This window comes from Antechinus flavipes, chromosome 1, assembly GCF_016432865.1.
Source record: "Antechinus flavipes isolate AdamAnt ecotype Samford, QLD, Australia chromosome 1, AdamAnt_v2, whole genome shotgun sequence".
NCBI lineage: Eukaryota > Metazoa > Chordata > Mammalia > Dasyuromorphia > Dasyuridae > Antechinus > Antechinus flavipes.
This window is the reverse complement of record NC_067398.1, coordinates 538,527,939-538,548,965: the sequence shown is the minus strand read 5'-3', so window position 1 is coordinate 538,548,965 and position 21,027 is coordinate 538,527,939. Positions and strand designations below refer to the sequence as shown.

Here is a 21,027-nt window from a genome sequence, read left to right as displayed (position 1 = left end):
AAGAGAGAGAGAGAGAAGAAGAAAAAGAAGAAGAAGAAGAAGAACAAGAACAAGAACAAGAACAAGAACAAGAACAAGAACTAGAACAAGAACTAGAACAAGAAGAAGAAGAAGAACAAGAAGAAGAAGAAGAACAAGAAGAAGAAGAACAAGAACAAGAACAAGAAGAACAAGAACAAGAACAAGAAGAACAAGAAGAAGAAGAATCTGATTGAATTAGGAGGAAGAAGAGGAGAAGGAGCAGAGAAGGAGGGAAAGGAGCAGGAGAAGGGAAAGGAAGAGGAGGAGGAGAAAGAGAAGGAGGAGGAAGAGGAGGAGAAGCAGGAGGAGGAGGAGAAGCAAGAAGAGGAGGAGGAGAAGGAAGAGGAGAAACAAAAGGAGGAGGAAGAGGAGGAGGAGGAGGAGGAGAAAGAGAAGGAGGAGGAGGAAAAGGAAGAGGAAGAGGAGGAGAAGGAAGAAGAGGAGGAGAAAGAAAAAGAGAAGGAGGAGGAGGAAAAGGAGGAAAAAGAGGAGGAGGAGGAGGAGGAGGAAGAGGAAAAGGAGGAGGAGGAAGAAAAAGAGGAGAAGGAAGAAGAAAAAGAGGAGGAGGAGGAGGAGGAGGAAAAGGAAGAAAAAGAGGAGAAGGAGGAGGAGGAGGAGGAGGAGGAAGAGGAAAAGGAGGAGGAAGAAGAGGAAGAAGAGGAAAAGGAAGAGGAGGAAGAAAAGGAGGAGGAGGAAAAGGAGGAGGAGAAAGAAAAAGAGGAGGAGGAGGAGGAGGAAAAGGAGGAGGAGAAAGAAAAAGAGGAGGAGGAGGAGGAGGAAAAGGAAGAGGAGGAAGAAAAAGAGGAGGAGGAGGAGGAGGAAAAGGAGGAGGAGGAAGAAAAAGAGGAGGAGGAGGAGGAGGAAAAGGAGGCGGAGGAAGAAAAAGAGGAGGAGGAGGAGGAGGAGAAAGAAAAAGAAGAGGAGGAGGAGAAGGAGGAGGAAGAAAAAGAGGAGGAGGAGGAGGAAGAAAAAGAGAAGGAGGAGAAAGAAAAAGAGGAGGAGGAGGAAAAGGAGGAGGAGGAGAAGGAAAAGGAGGAAGAGGAGAAGGAAAAGGAGGAAGAGGAGAAGGAAAAGGAGGAAGAGGAGAAGGAAAAGGAGGAGGAGGGAAAGAAGAAAAGGAGGAGGAGGAGGAGGAGAAAGATAGAGGAGGAGGAAGACAAAGACAGAGAGAAGGGGTGAGAGAAAACATAGAGATTGATTTTAAGTATTTCTTCTATGGAGAGCATTATACTAGCCTTAGATAATATAGAATGTTTGAATGATACCTAGCGTTGGTATGAGAAAACGTCTGATTTTGTAATGTTTACAATTAATTAATTAATTCTTCTGGAAAAAAAATCATAGGAAGAAATGGTTATGTCTAAGAGCAAATAGAATGAGTAGTGTGGTGGAATGACCATTATATTTAGGAATAAGAATATCTTGATTCAAGTGGTAGCTCCAACAGTTGGCAGAGTCACAGGATCTCAGAGTTGAAAGGGGTCTCACAGGATATGTGCTATAGTCCATACTAAATTAGAATCCTTTCATTAACATTCACTTCAACAAACATGTATTGAACACCTTCTCTACCCAAGGCAGTTTGGCATGTTGTTATTGCTATTGTTCAGAATTTTGATTAAATCCAATTCTTTGGGACTCCTTTTTTTGGGGGGTGAGGCAGAAATACTAGAGTGTTTTGCCATTTCCTACTCCACTTTATTTTATAGATGAGAAACTGAAGCAAACAGGGTTAAGTGACTTGCCCAGGATCACAAGCTAATAAGTATCTGAGGATGAATCTGAACTCATGAAGATGCGTCTTCCTGATTTCAAACGATTCAGCATCTTTGCCAAGAAAACCTCAAATGAGGTCACAAAGTCAGACATACTGTAATCGCTGAAAAACAAAAATGACAGTGATCTGAAGGGTTAGGTAATAAATCCCCATACTGGGTTTGTAGACTTATGTAAGAATTACATAAGTAAGACATTATGATCATGCTTCACTGCATCACAGCTCTGCCATCCATAAAATAAGAGTTACCATTTTTGCACTAAACGCCTCTACATGGTTCAGTTAAGAAAATTAACTATGTAATTCTTTAAAGTACTATAAAAATATGAAGAATTCCAATATAATTTGTTTCCCACTATTTGTCATAGACAACCACTGAGTTTCTCTTTTCTCATCTTGAAATGGAGAGGATAATAATATTCACATTACTAGAGTTATTTTAAGGAAAGCCCTTTGTAAATTTTAAAATGTCATAGGAATATGACTACTATTATTCATAGTGAAAAAATAAACCAGTATTCACACTTTGGATATGATTTTGGTGAAATGAAAAAAAAAAAAAACCAAACATCTTTTCTCAATGAGTTCGGCCAATATAATGCATGCATAGACCTACCATGATCTAGAGTAAAGCTCCTTAAACTGCAGGTCACAGACCACATGGGATCACATAACTGAATGTAGAGTTTGTAAAGTTATGATTTATTATCAATAAATGTTTGATTTACATACCCATTTTACATACCTATATACCCAGAATCATGTAAAAATTTCTCAGACAAAAAAGGATTATAAGTTTAAAAGTTTAAGAAGCTCTGACCTAGAGCCACCTGACAGACCTAATCAGAAAACTAGGTTGGCCAGCTTCGTTGGGATCTTTTAGAATTCACCTAGTTGTTTGCCAGATAAAGCACAGAATTGTACTAAACTTGAGTTCAGAGTACATGAGTTTAAATGCTGGCTCTATTTCCATTAACTTTAACCTTAAACAAGTCACCTTACCTATCTGAGCTTCAGCTTTTCCATAGTTTGTCATAGATGTTGAGTCATTTATAAAAATGCCAGAACTTGGGCAGCTAGATGGTACAATGGATAGATCGCCAGCTCTAGAATCAGGAAGTCCTGAATTCCAATCTGGCCTCAGACACTTAGCACTTCCTACTTGTGTAACCCTGGGCATGTCACTTAATCCCAATTGCCTCAGCAAAACAAAACAAAACAAAAACTACACAATGATGATGATAAATCTTCAAGTAGCAAACTGAGGAAGAAGCAGAGGAAAGCACCTTATTCATGGACCAATATCTAATAATGTGTTAAATCACTAGGTAGAAGAGAAATCCCAGCTGTAATCTAGTTGACATTTAGCACCTAATTATCATTTCTCAGGGGAATCTGGATAATGGTAAACTGCTAGTTTTGTAGAATTGGGATAGGTTTTGATAAACTAAGTCAACAATTAAACAAGTCCTATTAGTTAGATAAAAGAATAGCTTCCTTATCATCATCAAACTAGCTTTTTAAAATACCTCCTGTGTTCCAAGCATAGTAGTAAGAAAAACAAAGTCAAAAGCAGGATCATTTTCTTTAAGGAGTTCACATTCTAATGAAAAACATGTGTGTGTGTGTGTGTGTGTGTGGTGTGTCTATATGAATATACATATAAAAACATACACACATAGATTTATATATACATATATAAAGACTTATATATGTATACACACATATATACAGATATATAGTATATAAATATGAATATATATAAATTTAAAACTTAAAATTATAGTATTTAAGGCTGAAAGGCACCCTAGAGTTCATTTAATTTAATTAAAGTTACCCACTTTACAGAAAAAAAAATCTCATGGTGGTAGAGTGATTTCCCCAACATCCTTTGGAAATAAAACTGGTATTTGAACCCATGTAATTGCAAATTCATTGATTCTCTCCATTACTTCTGTGCTGCCCTAATACTAGCCAGTTAAAATGCAATTTTGCCCTTTTTCTGGCAGACAACTAGATGGATGCTAAGAAATCCCAGTGAAGTTGGCCAAAAGCCCTTCTTTTTTTAAAGCTGCTTCACATACCTATCAAGGAAAATGAAGTAGGCAGAAATATAACTGGCACTATAGTCAGCTACATGACAAATCAGTTCCAGTCATATACTGTCAACATGATACAAAGTAATGATCCTGATTCCCAGATGCCGGTTAGAAGTTTCACTTGAAATTGCCTGTCTCAGATCTATGATGGATTTGTGGATCTAGAAACATGTGCTGTTTGTTGATTACCTCCCTCCACAGAACCCTACCCTGACATTCTTGCAAGCTTTGAGGGGATAGAGCACATCCTGGCTGTGGAACAGAACAAATTTATCTGGACCAGATGGAGAATGGACCCAGAAGCTCTAATAAGAATCAACTGAGCTAACCATCCAGACAAAAAATAAAAATAAATTTATTGAGTATCTCCCTTGAGCAAGTCACACAAAGATGGCAGCTACTTTAAATAACCCTTTCAGAAACTAACCAAAAATCCACAGACAACAGGGGCTCTCAAATTTTTTCTGAAATCCACCTGATGCCGGGGAAAGGGGGAGGAGAGGATAAGGAGGAAAGAAGGGAGTAGCCAAGGTCAATTCTCTTAATATTAATTAGACCAGTGGTTTTAAAAGGAAAAACAAAAAGCTATCAATAAATCAAAAGAACCAGGAAACTGAAATCCAATGAGTTTAAATGTCTTAGTCAAGCTCTTTTCCGTGAAGCTTTCTGACTATTGTGAGTTCTTAGAACTCTTTCCCTCCTGAAATTACTTAAATTGATTTATTTGCATACACTTTGTATCCCTCACTCCAAGAGTGCAAATTTCTTAAGGGCTGAGATAATTTTTATTTCTAGCTTTGATTCTAGAACCTAGAATAACGCTTTGCCTCGCACAAGCTTGCTAAACTGAATTGAACTCAATAATCCTTTAATTGGAATCCATCATTCTAAGCAGTTTGAACATTCAATTCAATTAATGAAACAAAAAATGCAAAATAAGTGTTTGCCTTTTAGGAATTTATATTTTATCTATTTAACTATTTTAGATAAACCAACAATGGTCCATTCAAGATTATTCTTTTCAATCCATGAAAAACATATCAATTAGTAATGTTTTTACAGAATTAGCAAATTATGTCTTCCTCAAAGATGGTACCAAAGGTAAAGAAGAAAGCCATTGTCATCCCTTCCCCAACACAGAAGTCAAGACCAAGGAATTGAAGACCAAATAGGTGTTGAAGGGTGTCCATAGCCACAATAAGAAGAGCTGAATATCCCCAAGCTTCTAGCAACCCAAGACACTAAAACTTTGAAAGCAGCCCAAATACTCTTGGAAAACTGCCCCTCGGAGAAACAAGCCTGATCACTGTGCCATCATTAAGTTTCCCTTGACCACTGAGTGTCTGCTGGGAAGAAGACTGAGGATAACAATATCCTTGTCTTCATTGTGGACCTCAAGGCCAACAAGCATTAGATAAATAAGCAGTAAAGAAGCTGTACAACTTCAATGTGGCCAATGTCAAAACACTGATCAGGTGTGATGGAGAGAAGACCTATGTCTGTCTTGCTCCAGACTACAATGTCCTAGAAGTTCCCAACAAAATTGGAATCATCTAAACTGTGTCCCGTTCTCCCACTTCCCCTAAAATAAAAAGTTTTCCAGTATATTTTTTAAAAAATTAGTAAATTATCAACTAATATGCAATTTATTAAATATTGTTACTACTTTAATTTTTGATTAGATAATTCATTTAAGTGTTAAGCAACTACTAAGCATTTTACTATAAGGACTAGGAAGACAGGATTAGATATTGCCTCTGCCCTGAAAGAACTTATCTAGTTGAGATAAGCTGGCATATGAAAGAACTAGAAAATATCTAAGAACATACAAATTAAACACTTGGTTTTGTGGCTCAGACTAATCACACACTATTGCTGTCCTAAATAGAGAAAGACTATGATGCAATATAATAAAGAAAGATTATTCCTATTCATTAGTAGATCTAAAGTAGACTTCTAAAGTAGTTCTTATAGACAGATTTTTGATAAAAATTCCACAGCAAGAACAGGTTAATTATAATTGTTTTAAACTCTGATCCCTGTTTTGCTTTAGGTTATAGTGATGTAAAATAGAGCTTATTTCATGATTGCTTTATAATATACAGCTTCTCCTGGGTATCATAGAATATTTTAAATTCCAATCAATTTCTGTCAAGAAGACTGATTCTCTATGAAACAAAAAGTAAATGAAAATGAAAATAGAATCTATACGTGAAATACTATGTTAGATGGAATATACCATATAGGATAGGATGGAGAATTTTGGAGTAAGGAAGTTCTGAGTTTAAGTCCTAATTATGAAAAATGTGGGCTATGTTCCCCCAGTCTAGTTATGTAGCCTCTCAGAACCCACAGAGTGATGTAAGATAGATCGTATTTTCATGATTGGTTTAAAATGTACAGCTACTCCTGGGTATCATAGAACATTTTAAATTCCAATCAATTTCTGCCAAGAAGACTGATTCTCTATAAAACAAAAAGTAAGTGAAAGTGAAAATAGAATCTACATGGAATATACCATATAGGATAGAATGGAGAATTTTGGAGTCAGGAAGTTCTAAGTTTAAGTTTTAATTATGAGAAATGCGGGCTATGTTCTCCCAGTCTAATATGTAGCTTCTCATAATTTCCAGAGTCAGTTCTTTGAGACTAAGTTTCAGGGAAAGTAATAGAAATAGAAAGGGTTTTATTATATCAATGAAATTATAGATCCAACCAGTCCCATCCCATACTGTGCCAGACAATGAAGAAGGTACAAAGACAAGTAGAATCATGTGAAATATTTTTAAATATTGAAACACTTTAGAAGGTAAGCTATCATGTCTAGTGATGAATATGCCAATTTTCAAAATGTTTTCTTATAAGGAAAGCAGATAGAGAGAAGGTAGAACATAGTTCAGTAGCTTATTCACAATTTCACCACCAGTACATGTCTAAGTTAGAGTTGGATCTTTCTAGCTTCAAGACAAGGGCCCTCATATTGCTATACCTCTCCCAAAAAAGATTAATGAGATAAATGATTTCATAATTGTTAAAAAAAATAACCTTAAATAACTTTTAAAATAATTTTAAAATAACTTGATGACATAACTAATCAAACTGCTGAAAAAATACTTTACAGAGCTAGAAAAGTAATAAAATTTATTTGGAAGATATAAAGGTCAAGAATTTCAAGGGAATTAAGAAAAAATGCAAAGAAAGGCAGACCTAAAACTCTATTATAAAACAGCAATCATCAAAACAATTTGGTACTGGCTAAAAAAATAATGGATCAGTGGAATAGATTGGGTACACAAAACACAAGTCAATGACTATAGTAACTTACTGTTAATTATCTCATAGATTTCAGCTTCTAGCATAAGAACTCACTATTTGAGAAAATTGCTGAAAAAATTGAAAAATACTATGAAAAAACTAGGCATTGACCATTATCTAACGCCTTATACCAAGATAAGATCAAAATGGGTTCATGATTTAGACATGAAGGATAATGCTATAAGCAAATTAGTAGAATCCAAGGGATAATCTACTATCAGATCTGTGGAACAGGAAGGAATTTATGCCCAAAGAAGTAGAGAACATTATGAAATGTAAAATTGATGATTTTGATTCAATTAAATTTTCAAAGTTTTTCCGCAAAGCCAATGTAGCCAAAATTTGAAGGAAAGCAGAAAGTTGGGGGAAATTTTTATAGCCATGTTTCTGATAAAGCCTTCATTTCTAAAAATATATAAAGAACTGACTCAAATTTAAAAGTATATGTCATTCTGCAATTGATAAATAGGCAAAGATTCAAATAGACAATTTTAGATGAAGTTAAAGCCATTTCCAGTCACAAGAAAAAAATGTTCTAAATCACTATTGATTAAAGAAATCCAAATTAAGACAACTCTGAGGTATTACCTCACACTTCTCAGATTGGCTAAGATGACAGGAAAAGATAGTGATAAATATTGGAGGGAATGTGGGAAAACTGGGACATTAATGTATTGTTGGTGGAGTTATAGAATGATGCAATCATTTCTGGAAAGACTTGGAATTATGGCCAAAGAGCTATAAAACTGCGCATACCCTTTGATGCAAGAGTTTCACTATTGGGTCTGTATACTAAAGAGATTTTTTAAAAAGATAAAAAGGATCCATATGAGCAAAAATATTTGTAGCACTTCTTTTTGTAATGACAAGGAACTGGAAGTTGAGTGGATGTCCATCAGTTGGAGAATGGCTGAATAACTTATGATATATAAAAAATATGATATGTATTATTGTTCTACAAGGAATGATGAGCAGAATGGTTTCAGAAAAGTCTGAAAAGATCTACATAAATAGATGCTGAATGAAGTGAGCAGAGTCAGGAAAAGACTATGTGATGAGCAACTGTAATAAACTTAGGTCTTCTCAACAATGTGGTGATTCAAGACAATTACAGTAGGCTTGGTATTGAAATGCCAATCACATACAGAAAGAGAACCATGGAGACAATGTATAGCATAGTATTTTCACCTTTTGTTTATTTTTTCTCATGTTTTTTTTTCTTTTGATCAGACTTTTTATGAACAACATGACAAATGTGGAAATATGTTTAAAAGGATAGTATATATTTAACATATCAGATTGCTTGCTGTCTTGGGGAAGCAGGAGTAGAGGGAGGGAGGGAGAAAAATTTGGATTACAAAATTAAGGTTGAAAACTATTTTTACATGAGTTTGGAAAAAATAAAAAACTCTTAGGGGGGATTTTAAAAATACTTGAACTGATCAATAAAAAATTAAAAGAGAATCTAAAAGGTTAAAGATGTAAGGTGAAATGAATGAGAAAGAACAGAAATGATATTCTGTAGACTAAATCCCACACTCCTCTATAAGTAAATCATTATATCTTTGTGGAAAAGGAAGGCAAGATGGTATAACTGGAAATTAGTGTGACAGAAATTAGGAATGGACCCACACTTAACACTGTATACCAAGATAAGATCAAAATGGGTCCATGATTTAGGTATAAAGAACGAGATTATAAATAAATTAGAGGGGGGCGGAGCCAAGATGGAGGAGCAGGCACACAGGATTCTCTAAGCTCCTCTCATTACCCTCATAACCAACTATTTAATCCAGCCTCAAAAATAGCTCTTCACTGCTTAAATTCATGAAGATAAGAAGCACTACAACTTACCAGCCGATCCGGAAGCTCGCCAGGAAAGGTTTGTCCTGAGGGGCCAGGAACAGACTAGCACAGGCAGCAAAAGGCTAGCGTCCTGAGCAGACCAGGGGCGGGAGTGATCTCTGTGGCTAGAGAAATTATAGGGACCACTCTGCTATAGGCTAACTGCTCTGCCTTGATTACAAAGCAGTAAACTGGCAGAGAAGTTAAAGCCTAAAACACAGGGTCCTCTAAAAAACGCCAGAACCTAACGAGATCTGGCTGTAACCCCTCAAACCCGGAAGTGACTCAGGCAGACTTTACCGCAGCCCTGTGGCCACATCCAGCAGTTCGGGACTTTTGCAGGGGCAGATACTAACCTGCACGGTAAGGGGGTAAGGGGGGCTGCACAGCCTGGGCAGCCTCTAATCGGCAGAGTTGGGGGCTCGGCCTGGGGCAATAGAACCCCCCCAGCTGACTGCGCTTCCCGGGCAGACATTTCCGGTCCCTGCAAATCCATTCACTGCTCAGCTGCTAATACCCATAGCCCCAGGGCAGGGTTTGGCTTGGGGCAGTGAAACTCTCACTGCTAAGTGTCTAGCCCCAGGGCAGTCGTTATCTCACACTGCTGAGGTTCTTTGAAAGGCACTTGCCCAGCCCAGCCCTGCAGGCCTGAGTTACTTTCAGGTGGGGAACTGTTTCCTAGAGCACTCCAGTACCTTGCTGCTTTTTGTAGCCCGTGGGCAGGACAGCTACCCGTCCATATACCTTTCACTGCTCTGCAGAGGAAGCTTAACCTCCTGGCTCTGAAGGCAGACCTTACAGTCTTTAACAAAATGAGTAAAAAAAATCAAAAGAACAATCGATAGTTTCTACACAGAAAGAGAACAGCTTTTCAACCCTGAAGAGACTAATAGCAGACAGTCTCCAGACGATTGTTGGTCTCCAATACAAAAGGCTCTTCTAGAAGAGACTATTAAAAACCTTAAAAGAGAGCTAGAAGAGAAATGGGGAAAGACACATAACCTACTAAAAGAAAAATTTGAATATGAATTGGAAAAGGTAAAAAACAGAGATTGTGAATTGGAAAAAGAAAATGACTCACTAAAAAAAAAAAAAAATTAGTGAAATGGAAAAAAATTCCATAGAGCAAAACAACTCAATTGGACATATACAAAAAGAAGTAAAAAAAGCTAACAAAGAAAATAACTCACTAAAAATTAGAACTGAACAAATAGAAATGACTGATTCATTGAGACATCAAGAATCAGTCAAGCAAAACCAAAAAAAAAAAAATGAAAGATTGGAAAAAAATGTCAAATATTTACTTGGAAAAACAACAGACCTGGAAAATAGATCTAGGAGAGATAACCTGAGGATCATCGGACTACCAGAAAATTATGATGAAAAAAAAGAGCCTAGATACTATTTTACAGGGAATCATCAAAGAGAACTGCCCAGAAGTAATAGAACCGGAAGGGAAAATAAGCGTTGAAAGAATTCATCGAACACCTTCTGAAAAAGACCCTAAAATAAAGACTCCAAGGAATATTGTGTCCAAACTTCAGAATTTCCAGACTAAAGAAAAAATTTTACAAGCAGCCAAGAAAAAACAGTTCAAATACCGAGATGCAACAATAAGGGTCACACAAGATCTGGCTGCCTCAACATTAAAGGATCGAAGGGCCTGGAATCAGATATTCCGAAAGGCAAAAGAACTTGGAATGCAGCCAAGAATAAACTATCCAGCGAAGCTGAGTATTTTTTTCCACGGAAGAAGATGGACATTTAATGAAATAGAGGAATTTCATCTGTTTCTAAGGAAAAAACCAGACTTAAACAAAAAAATTGATCTTCAACAACAGGAATCAAGAGAAGTAGAAAAAGGTAAAAGGAACTCTTGAGAACTGTATTTCTATTGTGAATATACATAAAAAACCATATGTATAATTTGATTTTACCGATATAACATAAAAAAGGGAAGTAGAAATGGAAAGGGTATAGCGTCAGAAAAAGGGAAGAAGGGAGATAAAAAGAGGGAAACTACATGCGACAATGAGGCAAAGGAAACCTATCGTATATGAGGGAACTTAGAGAGGGGGAGGAACATTGTGTGAATCCTACTCTCATCAGAGTTGGCTCAAAGAGGAAACAATTGACATATTTGTTTTACTCAGATTCTTCTCTCACTTCATTAAAAAGTGGGAGAGGAAAAGGGAGAAGGAAAAAGAGTAATAAGGGAAGGGTACAAGAAAGGGGAAGGGATTCAAAGGGAGGAGGGAGGGATACTAAAGAGGGAGAGCTGCGCGACATTAGCGGGACCAATAGGGAAGAAGGGAAGGAGGGCAAGAAAAAGAAAAGTATAATCTGGGGATATTAGGATGGCAGAAAATGCAGAATTGGTTATTTTAACCGCAAATGTGAATGGGATGAACTCTCCCATAAAAAGGAGGCGGATAGCAGACTGGATCAAAAGTCAGAACCCTACAATCTGTTGTTTACAGGAAACACATTTAAAACAGGGAGATACATACAGACTAAAGGTAAAAGGCTGGAGTAGAATCTATTATGCTTCAGGTGAAGTCAAAAAAGCAGGGGTAGCCATCCTTATCTCAGATCAAGCAAAAGCAAAGATTGATCTAATTAAAAGAGATAAGGAAGGAAACTATATCTTGCTTAAGGGTACTATAGACAATGAAGCAATATCATATATGCACCAAGTGGTATAGCATCTAACTTCCTTAAAGAGAAGCTAAGAGAGTTGCAAGAAGAAATAGACAGCAAAACTATAATAGTGGGAGATCTCAATCTTGCACTCTCAGATTTAGATAAATCAAATTACAAAACAAATAAGAAAGAAATTAAAGAAGTAAATAGAATATTAGAAAAATTAGGTATGATAGATCTCTGGAGAAAACTGAATGGTGACAGAAAGGAGTATACTTTCTTCTCAGCAGTTCATGGAACCTACACAAAAATTGACTATATATTAGGACACAAAGACCTCAAAATTAAATGCAGGAAGGCAGAAATAGTAAATGCTTTCTTTTCAGACCACAATGCAATAAAAATTACATTCAACAAAAAGTTAGGTGTAAATAGACCAAAAAGTAATTGGAAACTAAATAATCTCATCTTAAAGAATGATTGGGTGAAACAGCAAATTATAGACACAATTAATAATTTCACTCAAGATAATGACAACAATGAGACATCATATCAAAATTTATGGGATGCAGCCAAAGCAGTAATAAGGGGAAATTTTATATCCTTAGAGGCTTACTTGGAACTTAAAAAGTTAGAAAAAGACCAAATTAAAAACCCCCAATCAATTACTAAACTTGAAATTCTAAAATTAAAAGGAGAAATTAATAATATAGAAAGTAAAAAAAAACTATTGAACTAATAAATAAAACTAAGAGTTGGTTTTATGAAAAAACCAATAAAATTGATAAACCTTTGGTAAATCTGATTAGAAAAAGGAGAGAGGGAAATCAAATTGGCAGTCTTAAAAATGAAAAAGGAGAACTTACCACTGATGAAGAGGAAATTAAAGAAATAATAAGGGGTTACTTTGCCCAACTTTATGCCAATAAATTTGATAACCTAAGCGAAATGGATGACTACCTCCAAAAATATAGGCTTCCCAGATTATCAGAGGAGGAAGTAAATTGCTTAAATAGTCCCATTTCAGAAAAAGAAATAGAACAAGCTATTAATCAACTCCCTAAAAAAAATTAATATAAACTGCTTGCATTTTTGTTTTTCTTCCCGGGTTATTTATACCTTCTGAATTCAATTCTCCCTGTGCAACAAGAAAACTGTTCGGTTCTGCACACATATATTGCATCTAGGATATACTGCAACCCATTCAACATGTAAAGGACTCTTGCCATCTGGGGGAAAGGGTGGAGGGAGGGAGGGAGGGGAAAAATCATAACAGAAGTGAATGCAAGGGATAATGCTGTAAAAAATTACCCTGGCATGCGTAATTAATAAATAAATAAATAAATAAATAAATAAATAAATCTCTCAGACTTGTGGAGGAGGAAGGAATTTGTGACTAAAGTAATACTAAAGAAGGGAAAGGGATCTGTATGTGCCAAAATGTTTGTGGCAGCCCTGTTTGTAGTAGCTAGAAACTGGAAAATTAATGGATGCCCATCAATTGGTGAATGGTTGGGTAATGAATGTTATGGAATATTATTGTTCTATAAAAAATGACCAACAGGATGAATACAGAGAGGCTTGGAGAGACTTACATGAACTGATGCTAAGTGAAATGAGCAGAACCAGGAGATCATTATACACTTCAACAACTATATTGTATGAGGATGTATTCTGATGGAAGTGGATTTCTTTGACAAAGAGACCTAACTCAGTTTCAGTTGATCAAAGATGGACAGAAGCAGCTACACCCAAAGAAAGAACACTGGGAAATGAATGTAAACTAGTTGCATTTTTGTTTTTCTTCCTGGGTTATTTCTACCTTCTGAATTCAATTCTCCCTGCGCAACAAGAAAACTGTTCGGTTCTGCACACATATATTGTATCTAGGATATACTGTAACCTATTCAACATGTAAAGGACTGCTTGCCATCTGGGGAAGGGGATGAAGGGAGGGAGGGGAAAAGTCGGAACAGAAGTGAGTGCAAAGGATAATATTATAAAAAATTACCCAGGCATATGTTCTGTCAATAAAAAGTTATAATTATAAAACTTTTATAAGAGAAGATTTTATACATTAAGAAACCATCTTCTCTGAGAAAATGTGATAGCTTCCAGAACAGCATTAAGTCAAAGGACAAATCAAATGTCCTCAAGAACTGCCAGTAGTACCCAAAATGATCAAAGACTCAAAGCAGAGATATAATAACTAGATCTTAGAAATGGCAAGTGATTGTGATAAGGGAAAATAATAAAAATGGGGCCTTATGATACTACATGCAGAGTAAGTCCTACCACACAACAATGCCTCCATTCTACACTATTTCCTTCTTGAACAGATAAAAAAGGATGTAGTAGCATGGAATAAGTTCTACAAATCCAATAACATTGAAATGCAATGGAGAAAGTCATTCAAATTTGACATTCAAGAGATCCTTGTATATTAAGATCATAGAAAAATAATGAAGGAATAAATAAGATTATAGTTTAGGAAGTTAAAAATTCAAAAAAAGTTTAAAATCAAAATTTAAATCCAAAAATTTTGAAAAAATTGCTAAAAGGGGATATAAATTAAGATGAAGGAAAAATAAATGACAACCTCTTATAAAAGAGCATAACCGAAAAAAGTGCTATTTTTAAATGTTAGAAGGAGTTGGGGGATACATTCAGTTAAGCAAGATAAAGAAAGGTTCAAAAGAGGTGGGTAAAAAACAATGCAATAAGTAAACAAATAAATTAATAAACATATAATGAATAGCAAAAAGAGATAAATTAACATTTAAGTAAGGTCAAGGAACTTGAGAAAGAGAAGGAAAATGGGAGCAGAATGGGAAGAGCCAGTGGATAATAAAATAGCATTAAATTATTGTAAGACAAATTAATTGCAGGAACAGAATATTGACTTTTTAAAAGTAGGAGATAAGATTCAGTACCAAAAAGTAAGTGGAGGAAAATTAAAATCTATCATAACTTAAAATATAAATGGATGAAACATCTAAGAAAATAAAAGTGGTAGAATGGATAAGAAATCAAACTACAATAATGTATTATAGACAAGAAACAACTACTCATAAAACATGAAAGTTTGAGAGTGGAAAAATTAGCTATGCATCAGATAACTAAAAGCAGGAGATGTGTTATGACTAGACAAAATAAAAAGAATAAATTCACAATATCAAGAGAAAGAAATAAGAAAACCAGAATATATTTAAATGTACTGCATCCAAAGAAACAATATCAAACTAAGGATATATGAACCAAAGGGCATAGCATAGAAATGTATAAAGGAAATGATAAAATGAAAAATGAAAAACACAATAACAGCAATTGTAGAAAAATTTAGTGTTCTTGAAAATCTGGTTAAGTCTAACAGAAAACTAAGCAAAAAGAAAAATGAATAACTGAATAAATTTTTGGAGAAGTTAAACATAAAAAATTGTAGCTCCTGAATAGAACTGTTAAAAAGCATATTTTTTCCAACATTTATGGAACTTATGCAAAAATAAATGACACATTAAAGTATAAAAACATAAACAAACATTAAAAAGCAAAATTACTAAACATATTTTATAGGGCAATAAAAATAAAAATTAATCCACAAAACCTAAGCAAAAGATAGACTTAGAGATATAATAATGAATAATAAGCAGTTCAAAGAACAAATCATAGAAACAATGAAAACTGAAAAACAGGAAAAACAATACTTAAAGGATTTTAGGATATAGCCAAGGCAGTCCACAGAAGAAAAATATTTCTTTGAAAACATATGTAAACAAAATAGGAAATAATAGGACTGATGAACTAAGTGTAATCTCACAATTAGAAAATAAAAAACTTTTAAAAGAGGCAAAAGAAGAAATTTTGAAATTTAGAAGAGAAATAGATAAAATGGGTTATACAAATATAACAATGATAAAGTATACTAACAGCAAAGTTTTCTTTTAAAGACTAATAAAATAAACTTTCAGATAACCTGAAAAAGTAAAGAAAATCAAATTATAAAAATTAAAAATGAATGTAGTTAAATTTTAAAAGAAAAGAAATATAAATTACTACTAGAAAACATAAAAGAATTACCAGAATGCATTATTATATATAATTATATCACAATGGAACCAAGAATTTAAAGAAATTAATATGTACCTACAAAATACCCAAATTAAAAGAACATGAAGTTGTTATATAACTCAATTTAAGAAAAAAAAATTGAATAAACCTTAAATGGAAGAGAAGAAAAATAGATTTACAAGTGAATACTGTAAAACATTTAAAGAACATGGTTCTATTACCTTAATTAGGTAAGGATAAAGCAAAGCAAACTATAGACCAACATGATTAATAAATACGAATGCAAACATTTTACATAAAAACTTACCAAAAATATTTAAGAGGCTATTGTAAAAAGGTATGGAAGAAGAGATTACAGTCTATCTATAAAAAAAAAAAAAAAAAAAAGGAAAAAATAGGATTTGGCAAAAAAAAAAAAAATTGTGATGATCAACTTGACATGGAGGACAGCAAAAGGAATAGATATTCCTTTATGTTTTAGTAATAGAAAAATCAAGATAAATTGAAACAAATTAAAATTATCACTAAATTCCACCTGCTGAAAATACTTCAGTAGAGATGTTGCTATCCAGGAGAGTAGGCAAGCATAGGTGAACGTGAAATTGACTGAACATAAATACTTTGCTTATGCTCCAGTATTATAATCATAACAAAACTGGAAAGAGATCCTACTATAGTTGAATGAATGAATGAATGAATGAAAAGTGAAAATGTGTTTTAAGCACATTTTATGCACAAAGCATTGTGCTAAAGGCTCAAAATTCAAATAGAAAAGAGCACAGCCTCTGTTCTTAAGGAGTTCACATTCTAAAATAAAGATACAGAAAATATAAGAGGAGTCAGGGCAAATGGAAGAACTGGTGGTCCTTAGCATGCATGAGCAGGGCAGATGGTAAAGTCTATTATTACAGAGGGTGCTATGACTGGGCAGATGGCAATGCAGCAAGGCAGATGGCAAGCCCCAATGTTCTAGAAGGCAATAAATACTTTTTTACTATAGTGTAAAGGAGAGATAAGACTGCTGATGAACAAATACATCATCTTTAGTGTCACTGAAAGTGTTGACTTAAAAGAACAGCACATTGTTTGGGGTCCCCTATGATGAACTTTTGAAAGGACATAGACAGATGTGGGTGAGCTTGTGGTATCTCTCATTGAAGTCAGTTCCCAAATTGATGAAATCACAGATCACCAATGCATCAGCATGCATCAGCATGCAATGGTGATTCTCTAGCTCCCATTGTCTGAAAGCCAGTTGAGTTAGATTTCACTCCTCAACCAGGACTCTCTACTACCCTTGAGGGTTGTGGAGAGGTGACCACTTAAAAGTCAGGTTAGCTTTTACAAAGGAATATTTACTTCAATGTGTAGCAAGAACAAATATATAAACATTTTCCTTCTACACTTCTGGAGTATTGTAATCTTTCCTATACTACTTGAGTTTCTGAGAAAAGTAGAAGGGATTATTAGAGTCATAGTTTAATTCAGTTCCTATATAAGAAGTAAAAAGTACAATAGTACCAGCTTGAGACAACTGCCACAGATACATCTCCCCCAAGATTATTCCCCTTGATGTTGGTAGTGGAGATTGGGCTAAAAGTAGGATAGTGGTCTGAAGAGATATTCATATGGGCTTTTGGGACAGGGTCCCAAGTAGCTGCTTCGATCAGGGCTTTAATGCTACTTTCTAAAATTATCATGAATAGATGTGTTCTCTCACAATATTAGACAAAATTGTAAAAACTGGTTTCAGGACCAGCATATGGCAATTTGTGTAGTAGCCACAGTACAAGAAGAAAGGCAGAGCTACCAAAAAAATTCTTTGAGGACAAGGTTCAAGTACTACCACATCAGAGAAAGTAATTGGAGATCCATGGAAAGGCACTGAAGAGTCCATCAATATCTAACTGTTGCACACAGTAGAAAGCAAATACTGTATGAACCAACTTGAAACATCAAAACAAAAAATGTGCAAAAAGAAACTCAGAAAACAAAGACATATCAGAACTTCCAGATTCTCTTCATCAGCAATTGAAAACAAAAGCCAAAATATTAAAACAATACAAGGAGTCAAAGTAGCACAAAAACAAAGTAATTCAGTGTCAACCAAAAAATTTCAACAGAGGCTTAAGTAGTAATAAAATAAGTGGAAAAAATACTTTAAAGGAGAATAATGGAAATTTTCTGGTTATCTCCAGGGTTGTAAAAATCCCAGCACAACAAAACGGACACTTGGATTAAATTAGAAACATCAAATTAGTGAATGATAGAATAGTTGGGTCAAGGGAAATGACTGAAATGCTAACTTCTCTGCAGAACTGGAAACGAAGGGATTGAGGCCAGATATTATCCATAGTGATTGACTCAAATGCTTCACAGTGGTACATGCATTATAATCAAAACACTTTACTATCAGAAGTTTTTTTTTTTTTTAACAGAAGATAACATGTATATTTTTATCAAAAGATGCAAACATCAGCATTCCCTGAAAGTATTGGTCAAGTATATGTTTGTGTGCTTTATACAAAATACTCTCAGATTACATCCTCCAAAAAAGAAAATCGATAAACCCTTATAAGAAAGCAACATATTGGCTGAGGAGCCAAATGAATATGTCCAAAAGTCCCAGTAGTATAAGGAGCAACTTATTATTGATTTTGTAATTATTAAACAAATTATCAAAGAGGATCATAATATTTATACTGTTTTGTTGATTACAATAAAGTTTTTACTCTTTCAATATCTATGGATTATTCATAAACTTATAATTATCTATACATATATTCAAATATAATATTCTCAATACCATTCATAAACTTCAAATATATATTGAATATGTATATGCAGTATGTATTTTATGTGAATATTAATAATTCATGAATAATTGATAGGATATTCAAATATATTTGAAGTATATTAATACATATTTTTGTACATTTTGTGTATACATATTATATATTTGGAGTATATGAATAAACCATGAGTATAGAATATATGTGTATATAGATATTTATACATATATGTGTGTGAGTATAGAGATAGAGAGAATATATTCTTAAAGAGGATATAATAAGTATAATGAGAATTTAAGAGTATATGTCATCCACATAGACAACAAATATTTATTTAAAACATACCACCTAAAAAATATCTAATATAATTCATATGTAACATAGTATTTTTTAGGGATCCATTTCATATCTCTTATGCCTCAGGCTATCCTTAAATATATTATCATAACTCCTAAATAGAATCATCTATGGCTTACAAATTAAAATGGGAATAAAGCCAAAACATTTTATTAAATACTTTGTAAATAGTTGGCATTGAACTAAATGATACAGTATACACCCATGGGGGAAATCACACATTAAATGGCTTCTTTTGTATAATCTTTCTCCAGTAATATTAAAAGGCATATAGACTGAAGGAAGTGTAAATTATTCATTCATCCCAAGAAAATAGAGACTGAAAATCATAAGTTTGAAAATTATGGTAATATGGATAGACAGCTAAGTGGTACAGTATATATGCTGCTGGACTTAGACTGAGGAAAACTCATCTTCATGAGTTCAAATCCAGTTTCAGATCCTTACTGTGTGACTCTGGACTAGTCATGCAAGCCTGTTTGCCTCTGTTCCTCATCTATACAATAAACTGGAGAAGGGAATAGCAAACCACTTCTGTATTTTTGTAAAGAAAACCCCAAATGGGATCAAGAAGAGTCAGACATGACTAAACAACAACAAAAAATTGTGGTTATGTTGAATCAGCAGAGGAAGTCTAAAACTATAAATAACCTTAGTGTCTATCAGGTGAGATATATCAAGCATAAAAATTACCAAAAGTGAATCCTGAAATCAAAGCTAAATAGGAAAAATGTATGCAAAGTAACTAACAACTATACAATATCTATTTTAATTTGGCCCTTTGCAAATATAATATGGATTATAACAAAGTTAGAAAGTATCCAAATAAAATTATTAATTATTCTTGTTCGTCACCCTAAGACAAGTAGAGAGATGAAAGTGCGTCCTTGCCAAAAAAAAAAAAATGTAGAGGATTGATAGAAATTTTTAAAATATAAAAATCAAAACTCTACAAAAATATTTTTGGAGTAAGCAAGCATCATTTTGTTGAGCAACAGTCAAAGCTGGTAACAGGTAGATGCGATAAGATTTGTCAGATGTAACCAAAAATAATTAAATTCTGCATAGAATCTTTGAAATAGTTTAGATCCAAGAATGAAATTAAAATGTCCTCCATGGTTAACTTCTGCATTAATTTAGCCAACAATCTGTTCACAAAGAAGCATCAAAACTTTAGCTAAGCCATAAGGATGTGTTTGTGGAAATAGTGATTCATGATGGCAATCCAGGATAGGGTCAGAATCACCAGAAATTGTGTAAGTGTTATCCATAAGGAACCCAGATTTAGAGCTCAGTGCAGACTGCAAGGAAATGGTAGAAACAGAACAACAAATCACTTCAGACTATAAAATTTAGGAACAAGATGCATTCCAAGGAATGACCTAGTATTTAGAATTATATATCAGAAGCTTGCTATTCTTCATGGATTGACAGATAACAAATTCTCATAATAAAATATACACTATAAATTATATGTTGAGAGCCTTTCAACAAAATGTGTGAGAACTAGACCATTATCAGAGATTACATTGTTGCTTTCTTATCACCCAGCCATATATACTGACACATAAAACCCAAGAAAATGCTCTTTAACAGATATTCCCATACCAAGTACTTATAATCTCCGAAGCAAAAAGAATTCAAAACATTGACCTAATAGAGGAGATCAAAATTATGTGAAAACAGGTTGAGGTACATATTAATTCTATTGTCCTGTTTGTTATTAGTCTCTTACTTGTGCCCCTAAAGAGGATAAACTTACATCTTAATGGATTTATTCAATTACAAAGGCAGTTATTTTGTCTCTTGTACAATAGTCTGCATGAAACTATGTATAAAAACATCGTGTCAAGCGAGAAACTCATCCCTGTAGTTTCAATCTGAATTCCATTGAATAAGATGACAATCTGGGTTATGATGTGGATTAAATGAGACAATCACTGCATGGCATTTAGCACAGTGTCTAGCATCAGTAAGTTTTATATAAATGTTGTTGTTATTAAGTCTGTCCTACCTGTCAAGGAATTGAAAACTGATTGGATATCCATCAAATAGGAAATGTCTGAATTAAGTTGTCATATTTTAATGTAATGGAATACTTTGTTCTATA

General features: G+C 34.2%; 1 long non-coding RNA gene and 1 pseudogene across 2 annotated transcripts in view; one reads left to right on the top strand and one right to left on the bottom strand.

Annotated features, from left to right (window-relative positions):
- Window positions 1–21,027, bottom strand: part of LOC127544116 (uncharacterized) — a 276,661-nt gene that overhangs the window by 234,528 nt on the left and 21,106 nt on the right. The window contains exon 1 of one of the 2 annotated variants that reach the window (XR_007949372.1): window positions 9,067–9,358. The exons of the other annotated variant lie outside the window; for it this stretch is intronic. This is a non-coding gene — a long non-coding RNA (uncharacterized LOC127544116). Of the gene's footprint in view, window positions 1–9,066; window positions 9,359–21,027 lie in introns of those variants that run through there. 2 annotated transcript variants of the gene reach the window in all.
- On the top strand, window positions 4,987–5,454 carry LOC127544115 (60S ribosomal protein L23a-like; annotated as a pseudogene).